Below are 22,246 nucleotides of genomic sequence, written 5' to 3'. Positions count from 1 at the left end.
TGCTTTACCAGCACCATACACTGAACAAAAAAATTGGACCGCAACTAAATATTCTGAATTAGGCCTATTTTTCATGCGAGAAGACAAGATCGAGCCAAAGTGGACTTGACCAACTACTTGAGGGAAAATCTATAGAACAGTGAGAGTCATTCAAAAAGGAAATTGTGAGCATGCAGGGTCAACATGCTTGCATAAACATGAAGGGTAGGAACCTTAGCTCTCAGGGGCTGTACTGAATTGGATAACGAAAGAAAAAAAGGAACCCTATGGCAGATACTGAGGCCCAAAGTAATGGAGTCGTAATTGAGGCTCTGAATAACAAGAGCAGGGGGTTATTATGTAGTTGCTTAAAACATTATGGCCATGTTGGAGTACTATGCAGAGCTGTGGTCACCACAGTATAGAATGGATACGATTGCAAGAGAGTACAAATGAGATTCAGCTGAACTTTACAAAAATAAAAATAACAGAGAAAAATCAGTAGGTTTGGCAGCATATGTGGAGAAAAATAGAGTTAACATTTCAGCTCCAGGAGACACTTGTGATCCTGGATGGATTTGAAACACAGAAATGAAACTTCAATTGAAATCCATGTGAAAGGAGTCTGAACTAGTATCAGTCGTTGAGGATTGAGATGTGGTTGTGGAAGCAAGATATGGCAAATATTTGATCAAATACTAGGAGAGAGAACAAAGGTAATGATGGAATACAAGAAGATTTGAATGGAAATATTGTCAGAGAGGGGAGCAGGACTTCTTTACAGGCATACCTGGAAGCGGTGTGGCAGTTAGTTACACACTAAAATTCATCTGGAAGTTGCCTGGACTGGACAATTTCAGTTCAGATTAGATGAGGTGGGGGTGTTTTTCTTACAGGAGAGGAGGCTAAGGGAGAACTGGATTGAGGTGTATAAATTAGGAGAACCAAACAGGACAGTACAGTGGTTAGCACTGATGCCTCAGTGCCAGGATTCTCACCTTGGGCAACTGTGCAGAATTTGAACATGCTCCCAGTACCACCATGGGCTTTCTTAAAGTGCTCTAGATTCCTCCCAGTCCACAGATGTACAGGTTACACAAACTTGCCATGCTAGATTGCCCATAGTGTTCAAGGATGTGTAGGCTAGATGCATTAATTAGGGAAATGTAGAGTAATCGAGGAATGGATCTGGGTGGACACTCTGCAGAAGGTCAATGTGGACTTGTTGGGCCAAATGGCCTGTTTCCACATTGTAGGGGAAGGCTACTGAGGACTTTGAGGCATAAATTCTGTTCTTAGTAGAAAATGTGGCGGCCAGTTTGAACTGAAATAAAGTGACGATGACTAGACAATGTGTTTAGCGTTGTGAGATAAAGATTAACCAAAACACAACAGAATACGTTTGCGTGCACATCGACTATGAATTGCCCTCAACTATATATAATTCTTTCAAATGTTATGCACTTTTCAGAATACCGACGGTTCAGACTGTGATTTTTTGTGACGGTATTGGAAGTCGGTTATTGCCAAGTCTGCACTACTGGGAGAATGAAACCTCCTCATGTAGACCCAACCGGTCGGGGCTAGTTTAATCCGGACATAGCCATGTACATTTCATAACCAGATTTTAAAAGACATTCCTGAAAACAAACGCCGGAAATCACAGCAAGTCAGACAACATCCATAGAAAGAGAGCAAGCTAACGTTTCGAGGTTGTAATTTGCTCCTAAACTGCCAGTAAAGCACAATACGTTTACTTTAAAAATACGTCAATCGCACCAACGCCATCGCTACAGCACCAACTTCTCCATCCAACACTGAAAACCACAACACTACATTTTAAAATAATTCTCCTTCAGCGACCGTTTCTGTGACGAACATACTTTCACATTCCACCCCTCGAGCGCCACCAAACACCCAGCGCAGGCGCACCACGGACCGGTTTACAGTGTCGAGGCGGGACATTGAACCCCAACGCCATGACGCACTTCCTTACGGTTGTCTTGGTAAAATTTCCCGGATGTGGAGTTAGTCAACACGGTTCGTTAACTCGTGAGATGCTGGCGCCGGTTGTGGGGGAGGGTGGACGGTAGTTGTGGCGGAACAGGGAGCCCGTGAGTATCACCGTTTTATTGGGTGGGTGGTTGTGTATACGTAATAACATCCACTATTCCCTTTGCATCAGGCTGAGAGCTGTCAGCAGCTACCCTCAATTTCCAATTCCCCTGTTTCCTTCTCTCAAGTGATTATCAGCAGTGAACCCCCCATACGTCGGGCATCGCGTTGCCCAGCCCTGCAATTATCATGGTTTTACGACCATTTTACCTTCACCACTTAAGCCAGCGCCTCCATCCCCGGGCCACAATGAATGCTAGATAATCTCTGTCGGATTTTAAAGCTCGCGGAGGGGTTTCTCTTAACTATTTGTGAGCATAGGCCCAGGTGTAGTACCGAAATGTTTGTTCCCTTTGGTTTTAATTTGATGCTTCTGATTCCGAACCCAAAATGATGTTTCAAGAATTTTATTTCCCCCTTGTAGATTTGTTTTTTTAAGACTCGATTCAAAGGAAATTGTTTCAGCACGGTGGCCCAATGGCTAGCACTGCTGCCTCATAACACCAGGACCTGGGTTCAATTCCACTCTGTGTGAAGTTTGGACATTCTCCCCGTGTTTGCTTGTCTGCAGTCCAAAGATAGGCAGAGTAGGTGGATTGGCCATGGGAATTAAGGGATGGGGTGTGTCTGGGTGGAATGCTCTTCGAAGGTTAGCTGTGGTCTCGATAGGTCTAATGGCCTGCTTCTATGACGATTGTACAGAGGAATCCCGATTATCCGAATTTCAGATTATCCAGACAAGATTGCAAGGTCTCTATGCTTGGCTATACTGTGTATTCCAACAATTGATTATCCGAACAAAATACTCCCAACTGTGTCGATCGGACAATCGAGGTTCCTCTGCATTTGTTGTTTTCGTATTAACCTATGTGACGGTTTCTGAGTTGGAATGGGGACATTTGTTTTGAAAATCCTGCTTTTTTTAAATGTCAAAATATGTTTCTTTTTTCAGTATGATGAATTTATATAAAACTGAATTCTTGCTGAAACATAGTTGGGATTGGGGTTGTTTGCAAGTCCGCATGTATGAACATATGTGCAGCTGCATATATAAAGGTCGAATGTTAAGGCTGGATTATTTATTAGCCTTTGCATCACATTGCAAATCTTTTCCTGTTTGACTGCCAAGAAATATCTGGATCTGGACACCAAGTAAATGGATCCAGTAGACAAGCTCACACTTCAAGCCTATGGATTTGTTTAGAAAATGGATGATGACAAATGTGTATTCACTTATCTGCTTCTTGCATTCAACCAAACTGCAATATCTTGCGTATGCAAAGAGGTATTTCAAAACTGGAGATCATCATTAATATGCGATTAATATCAGGATTGCCTTTTTCTATACATCTTATGTACAGTAGTTTACAGCATAGAAGTGTTTTGTTTCAGTTTCTATTCTGCGTTTTGCGTATTGGGTGCTGGTTTCGCTGGGGAAACATAAATTTGGAGATATGTCTTCTTGTCAGTGCACTGAAAGCCTTTTTCCTTTAGTTTGCTTCCAGAAGGGGGTCAGGGTTTAAAAACTGGATTGTAAAGAGGGGACAATTTTCATTGTATGTTGTGTAATTAGATAACTGATTTAAACATTCAAGAACTTAGTTTGTATTTCTGTTAAACCATCCAAATGGAACAGTTGGCATTTGTGGCTTCATAAAATTTTGATGTTTACTAAAGTGGGAAATTTCAGGATGGTAGCTATTAAAATTCTTTTTGACATACACACAGGTTATATTGATTTCCTGCATAGTACGTTAGAGAAGCTGAGAAAAGCTTGCAGGTTGCTTTTCTAATTAGTGCACACTATTCTTTCCAGTGTGGTTTTAAATTGGTGGTTAGTACTGAAGAATGTGCACAGAATAGCTTTTTGGACGCTTTATTTGTATTTTCCTCGGCTTGGATTCTTTTTTGAACATATGACTTCTATGACTCAGCTTGTATTATTGATACAGCTAGGATAAACCATTCACAGTTTCTGTGATTTGCCATTGTGATTGCTGAAGCCAACCACTTTACTTTTCCAGAGTATTTTAAGCTCTGTTTGCAGTGAAAAGATTGGACATGGAAGTCAGTCCAAATCCTAGACAGCATAGTTCCTGCAAATTCCAGGTCATTGCATTCAATGAACTTGAAATTATTTGAGGCTGACTGTTGTCCTTTTCTGACTGAAAAAAGAACCAAGTAGCAGAGATTCATTGTCATGCAGCTCAGAAGAGGCCGTTTGGCACTTTGGATTTGTACTTGACCTATCTACTCTAAACCTATTTTCCAGCACTTGACCCAAAGCCTTAAATCTTAAGGCATTTGAAGTACTCATCCATGTACTTTTAAAGATTAAAAGTTTTTCATCCTCTTCTGTCCTTCCAGGCAGTGCATTCCAGATTCCCACCACCCACTAGGTGAAAAAAGCATTCCTCAAATGGCCTCTAAACCTCCTGCCCTTGACTTTAAAATTATGCCCGCTTGTTGTTGACCCTTCATCTAAGGGGAACAGCTGCTTTCAAGAATCTTGTCCATGCCGCTAATAATCTAATTCACCTCAGTCAGGTTTCTCCCTCCGCCTTCTCCGCTCTAAAGAAAACAACTCTAGCTTCATAGCTAAAATGCTTTAACCCAGACAACATCCTCGTGAATCTCCTCTGTGGCCCCTCTAACGCAGTCACATCCTATCGCAGTTAGAACTAAACTTTGTCTTTCAACCGTGGCCTAACTAAAATTTTTTGTAGCACCAATGTAGTCCCCTGCTCTTATGATGTATGCCATGACTGATAAAAGCAGATGTCTTATGGGCCACTCTAGCTATCCTATTAACATGTCCTGTCTCCTTCAGGGATCTATTTATCAACTCCTCCACATTCTCATCTAATTTGTATTATGTGTATCACGAGCAGTAAGGGACTCAGCACTGATCCCTGTGGTATGCCACTACACATCAGGATGTAGTCTCACAACAGCCTTCTACCATCACGCTATCTCTTATGATTAAGCCAATTTATGATTCACCTTGCTAAGGAACCATGCGCTTTTACCTTCATCAGTCTTTGATATCAAAACTTAGCTGAAATCCAGATAAATGACATCAACTGCATTACCCTTGTCTACACACCTGATCACCACCACAAATAATTCAATCAAATTTTTTAGGCATGATCTTTCTCTGACAAAGCTATGCGAACTATCCCTGATCAAATCTTACCTATGCAAGTGGAAATTCATTCTCTCCTTCACAATTTTCTTCAGTAGTTTCTCTACCACTGATGTGAGACTGTCCTCCAGTTCTTTGGCACCTCCCATGTTGCCAGGGAGGAATGAAAAAGTTAGATCAGAGCTCATATAATTTCTTGCCTTGACCCTGTGCTCCCATCTTAAATGGAGAGCCCTAATTTTAATTTGTGCCCTCTTGTTATAATCTCTCCCATGAAGGAAAGCATCCTTTCAGCATCCTCCCTGTTGATTAGTGAACTTCGATGGATGCAGGCTTAAACTGTCCAAACTTATCTCAAATAACATCCTACCACTCCCTATCTCTCTATACCTATGGGTTCTGCAGCCCTCTCCATTGAAATAATATGCTGCATTTCTATTCTTTGTGCCAAAATGGACAAGTTCACGTTTTGTCCAAGTTGTGCTCTACCTGTCAATTTTTTGTCCTGTTATTTCAGACATCTAAATTCATTTGCTCCTTATGACCTTCCACAATTTATTTTCCTACTTTTGTTGAATCATCAGCAAACCTAGCAACACACCTTCAATCAAATCATTGGTACAAGTTCTAAACCATTGGGAACTTGTACACCACTTCACACATCTTGTCAACCTGAAACAACACACTTATTCCCATTCCCCTACTTCCTATTAGCCAATCAATCCTCTTACGTACTAATGTGTTTGCCATGAAAGTACAAGCTCTTATTTTGTTTTTTTTTAAATGTAGCACCTTGTCAAATACTTCCAGAAATCTAAGTACAGTGCATCATCTGATTATCCTTTATAGATATTACTTTTGAGTAAGAAACAAAATAAGTTTTTAGTCCAACATGATATCCTTTTCATAATACCATGTTGACACTACCTGACTACATTAGGATTTTCGAAGTGCCATACTATAATCTCCTAATAGTGGATTCTTGCATTTTCACTTTGACAGATGTTAGATTAACTGACTTGTAGTTTCCTGCTTTCTGTCTCTCTGTCCTCTCCTGAATAACATTTCCTAATATTTTTTCTGCCGGGACCCTGCCAGAATCTAAGGGACTTTGCATCCATATCTCAGTCAATTCTTTTAAGACCCTAGAATGAAGTCCATCAGGATAGGGTGGACTTGACAGGATTTATTTCTAATAATTTTCTTGTGCTCTTTCCCTAGTGATTGTAATTGTTTCTTTCTCAGTTACATGTTCTCATTCTTATGGAATATAATGTGTATCTTCTACAGTGAAGACTAACACAAAGTATCTGTTATTTCATCTGCATTTACCAGGTTTCCCATAATTAATTCTCTAGACTTGCTGCCATGAACATGCTAACAAGAATAGGCCACTCACTCCTTCAAGACTGCTCTGCCATTCAGTAAGATCCTGGCTGATTTTGATCTACATTCCAACAAATCCCTGATAATTTTTTATCCCCTATCCCTTAGTCATCAAGAATCTTTTGTCTTTTGAGGATGGGAATTTCAAAGACTCTCCATGCTTGGAGAGAAGACAATGTTTCATCATCTCTGTTTTAAATGGGCACACCCTTATTTTTGATTTATGAACTGTACTTTTAGATTCTCAGTAAGAAAAAGCATCCTTTCAGCATTCACGCAGTCAAATCCCCTCAAGATTTTATGTTATAATTGAGTCAACCCTGACTCTTCTAAACCCTAGAAGATACAGACAGCCTGTCTAGCCTTTCCCCATAATGTAAGCCGCTTGTTCCAGGTATGTGTAAACCGTGTCTGACTTGCTTCTATCCTTCCATAATTATGGAGACCAGTACTGTACACAGTACTTCCAATTCGGACACACCAATGCCCTGTACAACTGAAGTGTAATATCCCTATTCTTGTATTCAATTTCTTGTATTTCAATAACGTGTCATTTTATTAGCATTCTTGGTTACATGCTATACCTGCATACTAATCCTTGAAAATTTATGCATTAGGGCACCCAGATCTCTCTGCATCTCAGCTCTGCAAATTCTCAGCATTTAGATAATATGCTTTTTAGTCTTTCTGCCAAAATGGACAATTTCCCACTTTCCCACATTGAACTCCATTTACTAGATCTTTGCCCACTCAGTTAACCTGTGTATATCCTTTTAATGGGCTCCATATGTCCTCTTCACAATCACTTTCAGATTTATCTTTGTGCCATCAGTAAATTTAGCTACCGTGTCTTGGATCTCTGTTTCAAATCATTTTTTTAAATTGTAAAGAATTAAGGCCCCACCATCGAATCCTCAGATCCACCACTTGTGACATCCTGCCAGCCTGGAAAGGACCCACTTATTCCTACTCTCTGCTTCCTGTTATCAAGCCAATATTCTTTCATGCCAATATGTTACCCCGAATACCATGAGCTTTTATTTTCTGCAATAACTTGATGTGGCACCTTATAAAATGCGGTCTCTGAATTAGGATGCAATAAATTCTCTGCTTTTGCCCTATCTACAGCACAAGTTGCTTCTTCAAAGGGCTCCACTAAATTAGCTGAATATAGTTTCCTTTTGACAAAGCCATGTTTACTCTGTCTGATAACCATCAACATACTTGGGTGCCCTCGCTGTTATAATGTTTTTAATGATGGCTTCTAACATTTTCTCTATAACAGATGTAAGCTAACTGGCCTGTAATTTACTGCTTTCTACCCCCCTTTATTTTAACTAAAGGAGTAGCATTAGCTGTTTTCTAATCTAAAGAAACCTTCCCTGAATTCAATGAATTTTGGAGAATTAAAACCTATGCATCAACTACTTCACTAGTTACCTTTTTTTAATACCTTAAGATTTGTCATTTGCATTTCCCACAATTTATTTAGTACTACTTTCTTGGTAATTGTAATTTTCTTGGGTTCCCCTCTCCCTTCAATTCCTGATTTACAGTTACATGGTGTTTGCAAGTTGCTAAAGAAGACTAATGCTGACTTTACCCTTTTCTCCCATTACCTGGCGAACCTCCCTTTTTCTGTTTCTGGATAGCTTTCACTCAAACTGTAATTTCATTTCCCTTATAAATTTTAAAATTATTCTTTGCTGTACTTTATCATGTCCCTCATGTTTCATGAGTTCTCTCAAAAGACTATTTAATCATTAAAATGGTTAATTTGTAGGATTGTCACCACTAACTAAAATAAAAGAAACTCTCACTGGATTTCAAAGAACAAAACAGCAAATATTTATTTGAAAAAATGCAGCTTTTAACAAATAGGAAAATTAATGCTGAGATTCCCCCACCCCCCGGCCCCAACTCAATCTAAAAAAAAATTCTCACACAGGATATTTGAGATGGACAGTTTGGCAGATAATTGGTGAATGTAAAATATAAGAATAAAGTAACCCATTCTGTGGATCAAGAGTTAAAATCTGTCCCAGTCCCAGTTCTCTTATTTTTTGTGACAATATCACATTATTATTGACTGTGGTGATTTTCAATTGGTAGCTTGTCATAAGTTTTTGCTAGAAAAGAAATTCCTCTTTTCAGAGTCTTTTTAGTACTGGGTAAAAACAATGACTGCAGATGCTGGAAACCAGGTTCTGGATTTGAGTCGTGCTGGAAGAGCACGCAGTTCAGGCAGCATCCGAGGAGCAGTAAAATCGACGTTTCGGGCAAAAGCCCTTCATCAGGAATACAGCAGTACTGGTCTCCTTTCATTTATAGGACCACTGCAATCTGGTTGGTTTGCAGGCTTTTGGAGGTTGAGTGCAATCTCCCTCGGATCTGTGAAAAATCTGTAACTTGAAGCAAATCCGAAAACTATTGCTGGGCAGCTTTCTTTTCAACCCAAAAGCACCCAGTGCCATCTAACCTCAAGAGTTTCCAATCCAGCTTAGAGTCAGAGAAAATATGATCTTTGGTTAATTGTGTCTGTGCTAGTCAAAGGCAACCACCTAAATATTCTAAACCCATTTTCCAGCACATGGCCCACTGCATTGGCATTGCAAGTGCACATCTAAATACTACTTTTATGCAATGAGGGTTTCTACCACTACCATCCTTATGGCAATGAGTTTGAGATTCCCACCACCCATTCTGGTGCAAAGACTTTTCCTGATGATTCCTGATGAAGGGTTTATGCCTGAAACGTTTATTCTCCTGCTCCTCGGATGCTGCATGACCTGCTGTTCTTTTCTACACTATACTCTCGACTCTAAAGTTTTTCCTCACATCTCCTCCAAACCTTCTGCCCCTTACCTTAAATCTATGTCCCCTGCTCATTGATCCCTCCATCCATTCTTTCTGTCTATTCTATCTATGCCTGTCATAACTTTATTCATATTATACATGTCTCCCTTTGATCTGTTTTGCTATAATGTCTCCAATCTCTCTTCATAACTGATACTCTTCAGCCCAGACAAATCTCACCTGCACACTCTTCAGTGTAATGACATCCCTTGAGAATGTGGATTCTAGAACTGCACACAATACTCTTGCTTGGCCTTACCAACATTTTATATAGTTCCAGCATAACTGCTCTTGCTCTTAAACTCTATGCTTTGACTAATAAAATCAAGTATAGAGGAATCTCGATTATCCAAATGACATGGGTGGGGAGATTTTTGTCTAGCCAAGCATCAGGAATTTGTGATCTTGTCTGGCAATCTTAAATTCGGATAATTGAATGCCGGATAATCAAGGTTCCTATATGCCATATGTCTCCTTAACCACTTTATCTACCTAATGCCTGAAAGGAGTTGAAAAGTGTGGCACTGAAAAAGCACAGCAAGTCAGGCAGCATCCAAGGAGCAGGTGAATTGACGTTTCAGGCACAAGCCTTTCATCAGGAATGTGAGGGGGAAGGAGATTTAGAAATAAACAAGAGGGTGGGGTGGGTTTGGGGAAAGGTAGCTGGGAAAGCAATAGGTAGATGGATATAGGTCAGAGTGGAGCAGATAGATGGGAAGGTAGATGGACAGGTAGGATAGTTCAAGAGGGCGGTGCCAAGTTGGATGATTGGATCTGGGATGAGGTGGGGGGAGGGCAGATGAGGAAACTGATGAAATCGACATTGATGCCATGTCCCAAGATGGAAGATGAGGTGTACTTCCTCCACACATCGGGTAGCTTGGATTTGGCAGTGGACTTGCATGTCCTTGTCAGAGTGGGAGGGGGGAGTTGAAGTGGTTGGCAACAGGGCAGTGGAGTTGTTTGGTGCGTGTGTCCCAGAGATGTTACGTCGATTTTGCTAGTTTCCTCACTCCAGATACATCGCACCAATTCAGCACTGCCCTCTTGAACGGTCCTACCTGTCCATCCTCCTTCCCACCTATCTGCTTCACCTTCGCCTCTGACCTATCACCATCACTCACCCCAACTCCATCTACCTATCACCTTCCCTGCTATCTTTCCCCCAGCCCCACCCACCCTCCTATTTATATGTCAACCCCCCCCTCCCCGATATTCCTTATAAAGGGTTATGTCCGAAACGTCGATTCTCCTGCTCCTTGGATTCTACTGACTTGTTGTGCTTTTCCAGCACCACATTTGTTTGACTCAGATCTCCAGCATCTTCAGTCCTAACTTTCTCCTAATACCTTAAGGGATCAAGATATGTGTACATCAAAGTCCCTCTGATTCTTGGTGCTTCCCAAGGTCATTTTGTTCATGTATTCCTTTGCATCATTGATCTTGTCTGCATTTAATTCAATTTGCCATTGATCAATCCGTCTGATTAGCCCTTCTATATCTTTGTGTAGTCTATTACTATCCTCCTCACTAATTATCACGCCACCAATTTTTGGATCGTCTGCAAACTTGCTAATCAACTCCTTCATTCAAGTTTAAATCATCTGTATAAATCACAAACAGCAAAAGCCCTTGTGGGATTCACTGAACACATACTTCCAGTTAGAAAAACACCCCTCAACAGAGGAAACTCCTCTGTTTCTGCCTCTCTGCCAATTGTTGATCCAATTTGCTAAATTTCCTTTGATCCCATGATGGCTTACCTTTGCTAACGGTTTTCCATGTGGTAGCTTATCAAAGGCCTTGCTGAAGTCCAAGTAGTCATGATTTGGAGATTCTGGTGTTGGACTGGGGTGTACCGCAGTCCAAGTAGATTACATCAAAAACGTCACCCTCATCCACGCACCTGGTTACCAGGTGAAAAATTTCATCAAGTTGGCTGGATGTGTTCTCTCCTCAACAAAACCATGCTTACAATTCAGAGTTTGGGTGCTCTTGTGCAGTCAATAGTTAAATGCTTCACAGTTCCATGTTTCTTTTGAAGTGGAGAAAATATAATTTAAACATGTATTTTCTAGTTTATAATTCCAAACAACATAATTGCATAATTGTGATTGAAATTTCGATGGCCTTGGACTTTTTTTTTCTCTGTTGTGGATAATACAGGATCGAATTAGTACTTTTCTTTCTTTGTTTGCTTTAGTCTGCATAATGTAACTGTTTTCCACTTCAGTTTAGGAGGGGATGAGTCATTAGTTTCAGCCATTGTTTTACTTTGCTTTGTCTTGTGGTGTGATCCTTTGTTTATCCGATGCTGTCATATGATGTGTTGTTTACGCATTCCTCCTGTCCTGCCAAAATTGCAGGATATTTAAACATCGACATACTGTAACTTGTGTTCCTAATGAGAACTGAATCGATCTTGAAAGTGTAGTTCTGAGATTGTCAGCGTGTCAAGCTGTTTGAAATACACAATTGTGATTTCTTTATCTTTGACATCTTTCAACCCCTGCAGTAAAAGATACTCATCTACAGTCTCTTATTGTTTATCTTAAATTCACTTGTTCCAAAATTTTCTCTCGAAATATATCTGATGGAAGAAGTAAATGGAAGCATTTATTTTCATGATATGCTACTTACTAAGTTTATTAAATGGATCTCTAATTGTTTTGCTTTTCTTAGGCATCCAAGTTTAGATCAATGAAATGATTTATTTTGGAAAAGAGTTTGAATAATGTCACAGTGCACTGTGCTCACAATTCTCCTGAGATTTGGTTGATCTGTTCTCTTGTTTTCATTTGTTCTATAATGCAGGTGTAACCCTGTGAAGAAACCTGATTCCAAATTTGCTACAGTGCCTACCTGTACACATGCCTTTGATATTCGCAGATTTTTCAATCGTGCTGGCAGTTACATAACTAATCCATCTAGCCTACACACCCTTGGACACTATGGAAAATTTTTTAGCGTGGCCAATCCACCCAACTTGCACATTTTCAAAGTGTGGGAGGAAACCGAAGCACCTGGCAGCAACCCACAGTCACAAGGGGAACAAACTCCACAAAGATCGTCCTCTAAGGCTGGAATCAAGCCCAGGTTCATGGTGCTGTGAGGCAGCAGTACTAACCACAGTGCCATCATACCCAAAACACTCACATTTTACTTAAAATGATGACAGATATTTTCTCATCTCTAACTTTTTTAATGGAACATGAAGCAGTGCAGCACAGGAACAGACCCTTTGGCCCACCAGTCTGTGCTGATCATGATGCCATTCTAAACTAATCCTGTCAACTTGCACATGGCCTATTCCAAATGCCTTTTAAACTCTGCTAACAAATTTGCTTCTACCACCTCCGCTGACAGTGTGTTCCAAGTGACTACCACCCTTCGTGTAAAGAAAAATCTTTCCTTGTGCATCTGCTTTAAGCTTTTCCTCTCTTACCTTAGCCCTAGTATTTCGACATTTCCATCCTGGGAAAAAAGATTCCAACCATCCATCTTATCCATTCTTTGTAATTTTATCAGGTTGCCCCCTAGCATCATATGCTCCAATGAAAGCGCATTTGTATGTCTAGATTAGAGTGGTGCTGGAAAAGCACAGCAGGTTAGGCACCATCCAAGGAGCAGGAAAATCAATGTTTCGGGCAAAAGCCCTTCATCAGGAATGAATGAAGGGCTTTTACCCGAAACATCGAACTTCCTGCTCCTCAGTTGCTGCCTGACCTGTTGTGCTTTTCCAGCACCACTCTAATCTACAGTCAGGGAGCTATGAACTTGTATCCCTCTGCATATCAATGCTCCGAAGGGTTGTGCCATTAACTGTATAATTTCTCTTGTATTTGACCTGCAAAGTGCATGACCTTGTCCGGATTCAACTTCACCTATCATTACTTAGGCCAACTTTAAATTGACTTATATCCTCCTGTATCCTTTGATAACCTGCCTCATTATCAGCAACTACACAAATTTTCACATTATGAACAAATGAAAAAGCTTCACGGAGGCCAGTATCCCACCACTGTCACCGTACATGAGCAGTCTTTGACTCTTGTTCTATATCCTACAGAGTCAGACACCAGTTTGTAGGTATCTCTGACACTCAACCTTTTTATACGTCAACCAGAGTTACTTGACTGGGCTAATCTGGTCCAATCAGGGAACCCATATTCTATAATTCTGATAAAGGGTCACTGGACCCGAAACATTAACTCTTCAAGATGTTGCCAAACTTGCTGAGCTTTTCCAGCAACTTCTATTTTTGTTTCCAATTTACAGCATTTCGTTCACAGTTCTTTTGGTTTATACTTCGTGTTTAAACCATATTCTGTGATGTCCAGCTGGCTAACCTCATTACAATCATTGCATCCCACACCCTCTGAGTCCACGGACAAAGGCTGGTCCTTTTTTCTTGGAGAGCTTCCTTGGTTATTTTCACACCAGGTCAGCATTGTCACAGTGACTCTGCGTTGTCACAGTCGGCATGTATTGCACAGAAGCTCTCCTCTTGCACCAGGAGTGTCCAGGTAGAATTCCATTCTTCTTCCAGCAGCAAAGGCATTGAGGCAGCTACTTCTGTCATGTGCATCTCTGATTCAGATGGGTGGGCAGAATCCATGGATTCTTGCAGCATTTACAGTGGTTCTGAGGGACAGAGCACATGATCCTGCCACACCATTTGAGAAGTTGCATCTTTCAAAGGATCCACATGATTATGCAGGACCGTTGCACCTACCCAAACTTTGATATGTCATTGGTCCTGACCTCTCTTTGGCCATGCCTGTTACCCATGCAGGGCCATTTCCATGATTCTTAAACCAAACTTTGTTCCCTGTATGAAACTTATCCCTCTCACTTAGAGTCTTGGGTGTAACATTAAAGTTCGTGAGGCTGCTTGAATGCCCCCACCCCATCTGGGATGATTAGGCTTTCCCTGGTGTGGAGTTATCTACCCTGTAGTTTCATATAGGATAGTCTTGTAATCAAACAAGAACTGTGACAGTTTGGTATCTAGTGAGGCTGCAAGCTGATACCTCAATCCAGCCTTCAAAATTTGGAGTGCTGTTTCATGGAGCTGTCCTAATATGTCAACTTCCCTTTGACGTGAAGAAATAACCAAATTCCCTGCAGGTAAATCATGGTCCATTATCTGTGACTAACACTTCTTGGACTCCCTGTGTTGCAAAAGATGTGCACATCTCTTGTTATCGTTGTCCCAACGTTTGACGAATTTATGTACATCCAAACACTTGAGTGGGTATCTACAATGACTAAGAACATTGAACCCATAAAAGGATGCGCTTATAGTTAATGTGCGATAACTTTTGTCCTTGGTGACATTCTGGGCACTGCCTAACTAATGTAGTTATGTCTACGTCCAAGCCTGACCACCAGACATAACTTATTGCCAACTTCTTCATTTTGGAGATTTCTGGATTGACCTAGTAGAACTCAACCAGTATTTGATGGCAACCTTTGCTCGAAACTGTCTTCTACAATGAGATGGTGCCTTTTGGTCCTAACAGCTTTCAGTTTTAGTATTCATGGTCCTTTGGTTTCCCCCATCAATGTTAGTTGTTTCAGTTTGGAAAAGACTGCATCTTTCTGGGTTGAAAGTCTGATACTGTTCATTGTGAATGGGAGGGTGTCCAGAAAATTTAATTTCATTACCAACCCTTCTATTGGGGGTACCTCAGGTCCTGTGTCTGCTAATAGGAGGTGGTTCAGTGCATCCGCATTCGCTACTCAGCCTCTGCAAAGGTATGCTAACGTATAAGCACTTAGTATTAGAACCCACTGCTGAATGCAGCCCAAACCTAAGGTCAGTACTGCCTTGTCCTTTCAGCAGACCAAGTAGGAGTTTGTGGTCCATGATTGTCACAAATTTTGGTTCATAAGGGTATTGGTGGAACTTCCCGACTCCAAATATGACCTTTAATCCATCTTTTTGTATCAGGACGTATTTTTATTCTGCATTAACCGAAGTCTTGGATGCATAAGCTATTGAGCGTTCCTCTCCATTGGACTACCTATTAGCTGTCTGGAGAGGCATCACACACCAATATCAGATCTTTCTTGGGATCATAGTGTGCCAACACCTTAGAGTGCCAACACCTTAACTGTTTCTTTACTTCATTGAAAGCTAGGGCTTGTCTTTGAGACCATTTCCAAGGCTGACCCTTTTTTAGGAGTTAATGCATAACTGCCAGAATGGATGCCAGGTTACGTATAACTTTCTACAACAGTTTACCAGCCCAAACCATACCTAAATACCTGTACAGATGTGGAAGCTGGGATACCCTTTATTGCCTTCACTTTATCTTCCTCTGAGTGAGATCTGGTCATCTTCACTCTGTAGCCCAAGTAGTTTACTTGGGTGACCTGGAACACATTCTTCCTTTCTTAGGCATACACCTGCTTGGAGAAATGCCTTAGAATTTTATTCAGGTTCTCTAAATGTTCCTTCGTATTCTTTTCTTTAATCAGGACATCACCCAGGTAAGTGGCAACCTTGCAAAATGTTGTCCATTGTCTGCTGAAAAATTGAACATACCCTAAAAAGCAGTTTTGTAAATTGGTATAAGGGTATTAATTGCACAATAAGTTTGAGAATCCCGGACTAAGTGTAGTTGTAAGTAATTGGCTCAGGACTAGCCTACCACCAAGGATCTTGTGAAATGCTTTAGTAAAGTCCACGTAGACAATATCCACTGACCTATCAATAAGCTGCACATGGTCAGGATGGAGAGGTTACATCTAGAGTGAGAGATGACCCGAGTGAGCATATTATTTGGGAAATTCGGAGGCTGCATGGGAATTTGGTACAGAGGGATAGAAGTGATTTTTGCATGCTAAAAGACCAATAAAGCATTTTTGAAAATCAAATTAAGAATTAAATAAAATAGAGATGCAAAGCCAGTCAGTGTGTTGTACCCGTATGATATGTGAGCTGGTTGGTTGATTGAGGAACACGAGATCAGATTAAATGAGCTGGAGTCTGCACTTCAACATTGCGACACATGAGGGAAGGTAAGAATTAACTGGATGCTGAGTTTCAGGATGCAGTCACACCCCTTAGATGAACTACCTTAATTTGGCTAGTGGTCAGTACAAGAGGGTGTGACTACAAGTGAGGCAGTTAGAAGGATCCAGGAGAGAGTGCTTAAGGAGTCTTGGCCCTCTAACAGATTTGAGATTCTTGGTTCCTGTGGATGAGTGTGGGGGCTATTGGGAGGGTATGCAAAGTGACCATAGCATCATGATATAGGGAGCCATTTAAGAGAAGGGAGAAAAGAGAAATGTAATTGTTATCAGGTATAAAATAGCCAGAGGAATAGGCATTGTTCGCTACAGCCAGGCTATGTTACCTCCCTAGTGCCCAAGTTCAAGATGTATTTTTCTGGATCGCAGAAGAACTTGGAGGTGGGTGAGGAAAGATCAAGTTGTCATGGTCCACATAAGTACCAATGATATAGGTAGAAAGAAGAAGATGTTCTTCTGAGGGAATATGAGCAACTCGGTGTTTAAGTTTAAAAAGTAGAACTAAAAAGACAAGTATCTCTGGATTACTACCTGAGCCGTGAGTTAATTGGCACAGGGTTAACAGTGTTAAAGAGGTAAACATGTCATAGTTATAGAGTTGTGGAGTGCAGAAAAGGCCCTTTGGCCTATTATGTCTGCACTGACAATAACTACCATGACTATATTCTTGAATATTACGATTTCTCAAGTGCTCATATAAATTTTTTTTAAAAAGTTTGTAAGGTTTCCAGCCTCCACTGCCTTCCTGGTCAGTACCTTTCAGATTCCCACAACCCTCTTAAGTGAAAATGTTTTTCTCAAATCCCTTCTAAATCTCCTGTCCCTATACTCCCTCATGATTGAACCCTCAACCAAGGGGAACAACTGTTCTTTTCTTATACTATTGATATCCCTCATAATTTTATGCAGCCCAATCATGTCCTCCTCAATCTTCTCTATTCTAAAGAAAATAATCCAAGATTATCTAGTCTCAATTGCTCCAGTGTTCAACACCATTCGCAACTCCTCAGATACTGAAGCAGTCCATGCTCAAATGCAACAAGATCTGGACAATATCAAGGAGGAGAAAGTGAGGTCTGCAGATGCTGGAGATCAAAGTTGAAACTTTATTGCTGGAACAGCACAGCAGGTCAGGCAGCATCCAGGGAACAGGAGATTCGACGTTTCGGGCACAGGCCCTTCTTCAGGAATGAACAGAGAGTGTTCAGCAGGAGAAGATAAAAGGTAGGGAGGAGGGACTTGGAGGAGGGGCGTTGGAAATGTGATAGGTGGAAAGAGGTCAAGGTGAGGGTGATAGGTCGGAGTAGGATGGAGGCGGAGAGGTCAAGAAGAAGACTGCAGGTCAGGAAGGCGGTGCCGGGCTGGAGGGATTCGGCTGAGACAAGGTGGGGGGAGGGGGGATGAAGAAACTGGTGAAGTCCAAGTTCATCCCCTGTGGTTGGAGGGTTCCCAGTCGGAAGATAAGACGCTCCTCCTCCGACCGTCGGGTTGTTGTGGTTTGGCAGTGGATGAGTCCAATGACCTCCATCTTTCCAATCCTCCCACTTTCTCCAAACAAAAGGAGTAGCCATGGGCACCCGCATGGGCCCCAGCTATGCCTGCCTCTTCGTAGGGTATGTGGAACAATCCATCTTCCGCAACTACACTGGCCCCACCCCCCATCTTTTCCTTCGCTACATTGATTACTGTATCGGCGCTACCTCGTGCTCCCACGAGGAGGTTGAACAGTTCATCCACTACACTAACACCTTCCACCCCGACCTCAAATTCACCTGGACAGTCTCGGACTCCTCCCTCCCCTTCCTAGACCTTTCTGTTTCTATCTCAGGCGACCGAATCAACACGGACATCTACTACAAACCAACCGACTCCCACAGCTACCTGGACTACACCTCCTCCCATCCTGCCCCCTGTAAAAACGCCATCCCATTCTCCCAATTCCTTCGTCTCCGCCGCATCTGCTCCCAGGAGGACCAGTTCAAAATACGTACAACACAGATGGCCTCCTTCTTCAAGGACCGCAATTTCCCCCCCGACGTGGTCGACGGTGCCCTCCACCGCATCTCCTCCACTTCCCGCTCCTCCGTCCTTGAGCCCCGCCCCTCCAACCGCCACCAGGACAGAACCCCACTGGTCCTCACCTACCACCCCACCAATCTCCATGTACAACGCATCATCCGCCGTCACTTCCGCCTCCTCCAAACAGACCCCAGCACCAAGGATATATTTCCTTCCCCTCCCCTGTCAGCTTTCCGTAGAGACCACTCCCTCCGCGACTCCCTTGTCAGATCCACACCCCCCCACCGACCCAACCTCCACTCCCGGCACCTTCCCTTGCAACCGCAGGAGGTGCAACACTTGCGCCCACACCTCCCCCCTCACTTCTCTCCAAGGCCCCAAAGGAAACTTCCATATCCGCCACAGATTCACCTGCACCTCCACCCACATCATCTACTGCATCCGCTGCAGCCGGTGTGGCCTCCTCTATATTGGGGAGACAGGCCGCCTACTTGCGGAGCGATTCAGAGAGCACCTCTGGGCCACCCGGACGAACCAACCCAACCACCCTGTAGCTCAGCATTTCAACTCCCCCTCCCACTCCACCGAGGATATGCAGGTCATTGGACTCATCCACCGCTAAACCACAACAACCCGACGGTCGGAGGAGGAGCGTCTTATCTTCCGACTGGGAACCCTCCAACCACAGGGGATGAACTTGGACTTCACCAGTTTCTTCATTCCCCCCTCCCCCCACCTTGTCTCAACCGAATCCCTCCAGCCCGGCACCGCCTTCCTGACCTGCAGTCGTCTTCTTGACCTCTCCGCCTCCATCCTACTCCGACCTATCACCCTCACCTTGACCTCTTTCCACCTATCACATTTCCAACGCCCCTCCTCCAAGTCCCTCCTCCCTACCTTTTATCTTCTCCTGCTGAACACTCTCTGCTCATTCCTGAAGAAGGGCCTGTTCCCTGGATGCTGCCTGACCTGCTGTGCTGTTCCAGCAATAAAGTTTCAACCTGGACAATATCAAGTCTTGGACCGACAAGTGGCAAGTAACATTGGTGCTACACAAGTGCCAGACAATGACCATCACCAATAAGAGACACTCTAACCACCACCACTTGACATTCAATGGTATTACTATCACTGAATTCCCCCACTATCAACATCACTGGGGTTACCATTGACCAGAAACTCAACTGGACTCACCACATAAACATTGTGGCTACAAGAGCAGGTCAGAGACTAGAGATACTGTGGCGTGTAATTCACCTCCTGACACTTCAAGTCTATCCACCATCCACCATCCACCATCAGGAGTGTGATGGAATACTCCCCACTTGCCTGGATGGTTGCAGCTCCAACAACACTCAAGAAGCTCGACACCATCCAGGACAAAGCAGCCTGCTTGATTGGCACCACATCTACAAACATTCAATCTCTCCAGCACCAGTGGTCAGTAGCAGCAGTGTGTACTATCTATAAGATGCACTGCAGAAATTCACCAAAGATCCTTAGACAGCACCTTCCAAACCCATGACCACTTCCGTCTAGAAGGACAAGGCAGCAGGTATTTAGGAACACCACCATCTGCAAGTTCTCCTCCAAGCCATTCACCACCCTGACTTGGAAATATACTGTCATTCTTTCACATTTGTTGGATCAAAATCCTGGAATTCTCTCTCTACTGGCATTGTGGGTCAACCTACTTCACAAAGTGGAGTGCAATAATTCAAGAAGGCAGCTCACCACCACCTTCTCAAGGGCAAGTAGTAATGGGATGTCAATGCTGGCTAGCCAGTGATACCTAATCCTATAAATGAATTTAAATAATCCCAGGCAACATCCTGATGAACTTCCTCTGTATTCTCTGTAGTGTTATCATATCCTCCTTGTAGTGAATTATCCAGAATTGTACACAGTACTCCTGCTGTCGCCTGATCAACGTTCTGTACAACTCCAACATTACCTCTTTGCCCTCATAGTTTATGCCACAATTGATGAAAGCAAGCACCCAATACACCACCTTATCCGTTCTATTCATGTTCTTTGCCGACTTCAGGGATCCATAAATAGTTAACTCAAGATCCCTCTGCTCCTCTAAGTTACCCAGTGTCAATAGGTTGGAAGAACACAGCAAGCCAGGAGATGCAGAAATTAACTTTTTGGGTGTAACCCTTCAGGACTGGGGGTGGGTATAAGGGAAGCTGCAGATAAAGGGGATAGCGGGGCCAGGGTGGTGAAGTGGGGTTAGGTGAAGACTGGTAGAGAACACTACCTGGTTTGTCAATGGGAGGAATGTATCCGGTTGGTGGCAGGGAGGAGTGGAAGAGAGGGGTAGGGGCTGGGAAGGGAGTCGGGGTTGGGAAGGGGGGCTATTTGAAATTTGAGAACTCAATGTTGAGTCCACTGGGCTGTAGGCTGTCCAGGCAGAAGCTAAGGTGTTGTTCCTCCAATTTGCGGCCTTGTTTGTTACGGCAATGGAGCAGGCCAAGAATGGTCATGTCGGAAAGGGAGTGGGAAGGGGAATTAAAATGAGGGGAGACTGGGATTTCCAGTTGTCCCCTGCGGGCCCAGCTGCGATGTGAACCATTACCTAAGTTTACATTTGGTCTTCCCAGTGTAGAAAAGACCACATCAGGAGCACCTGCTGCAGTAAACGAAAGAGAGGCTGGTGAACCTCTGTCTCACCTGGAACGACTGTTTGGGATTCTGAATGGCGGTGAGGTGGGTGGTGTATGGGCAGGTTTTGCATCTTTTCGGGTTGCAAGGGAAGGTACCTGGGTGTCGGGAGTTGTTGAGGAGAGTGGCGCAAACCAAGGGTTTTTGAAGTGAATGGTCATTGCGGAAGGTAGAGATTAGTGGGGTGGGGTCTGGTTGGAGTTGGCGGAACTGTTTAAGGATGATGTGTTGAATGTGGAGACTGGTGGGTGGTAGATGAGAACAAGGGTGACTTTGTCTTTATTGCGTTTGGAGGGGGTGTTTAGAGCAGTGGAATGGGGAATGGAATTAACACGGTGGAGGCCTGTCTGGATGACAGAGGGAGGAATCTCTAACCCAGTGTCCAGCAATTCAGTAAATACTGTCTCATTTTGTTTCTTCTTCAAAAGTGCATCACCTCATATTTATCAGGATTAAATATATTCTGCCACTTGTCTGCCCATTGGACCAACCCATCTATATCTTCCTGTAACCTACAACTATCTTTGCTATTAATCACTCTAACATTCCCCCCTCACATTTTCATCAGTATCATTTCTGTATGTAGTAAACATTAAGGGTCCCAGTACTGATACTTGTGGTACATCACTAGACATTGGCTTCCAGTCACTAGAACAGCCTTCTGCCACTATCCTTTGTGTTCTCTTATTAAGCCGTTTCTGATCCATCTCACCAAGTTTAACTCAATTCTATTGTAACGACACGGCGGTGAACCCCTCTGTTTGTTAAACCAAAAGCCTCGTAATCTGTTAAAATATGAGTGACAGAGAATTCCCAAATTCCACTATTTAAAGAAAATAACCTCAATTTGCTTTTTAACTCTGAAAGTGAACATTAAACAACTATTCGCAATTCTAAATCCCCTTTCATTTAACTGCTTATTATCTGCCTCCATCTTTATAACAACGTTCTGTTCCAAAAGATACTTATTAAAGTTACATAACTTAATTTCAAAACCTCGCGGCCGCTGTCATCTTCCGTGCCTTTCTTCTTCCAACT

At 42.7% G+C, this 22,246-nt stretch overlaps 1 protein-coding gene across 6 annotated transcripts in view; it reads left to right on the top strand.

Annotated features, from left to right (window-relative positions):
* The first annotated feature begins 2,052 nt into the window (after positions 1-2,052).
* herc1 (HECT and RLD domain containing E3 ubiquitin protein ligase family member 1) overlaps positions 2,053-22,246 on the top strand; it is a 483,062-nt gene continuing 462,868 nt past the window's right edge. For 5 of the 6 annotated variants that reach the window (XM_087981970.1, XM_087981969.1, XM_087981967.1 and 2 more), the window contains exon 1: positions 2,053-2,093. The gene's annotated coding sequence lies outside the window, so the exon portion shown is untranslated. The remainder of the gene's footprint in view (positions 2,094-22,246) is intronic. The other variant, XM_087981971.1, reaches the window with a different exon arrangement.

Source organism: Chiloscyllium plagiosum, unplaced genomic scaffold (genome assembly GCF_037043375.1).
Source record: "Chiloscyllium plagiosum isolate Xiang-an unplaced genomic scaffold, Cpla_swu_hap1 HiC_scaffold_42, whole genome shotgun sequence".
Lineage (NCBI taxonomy): Eukaryota > Metazoa > Chordata > Chondrichthyes > Orectolobiformes > Hemiscylliidae > Chiloscyllium > Chiloscyllium plagiosum.
This window is presented reverse-complemented; position numbering and strand designations above follow the sequence as displayed.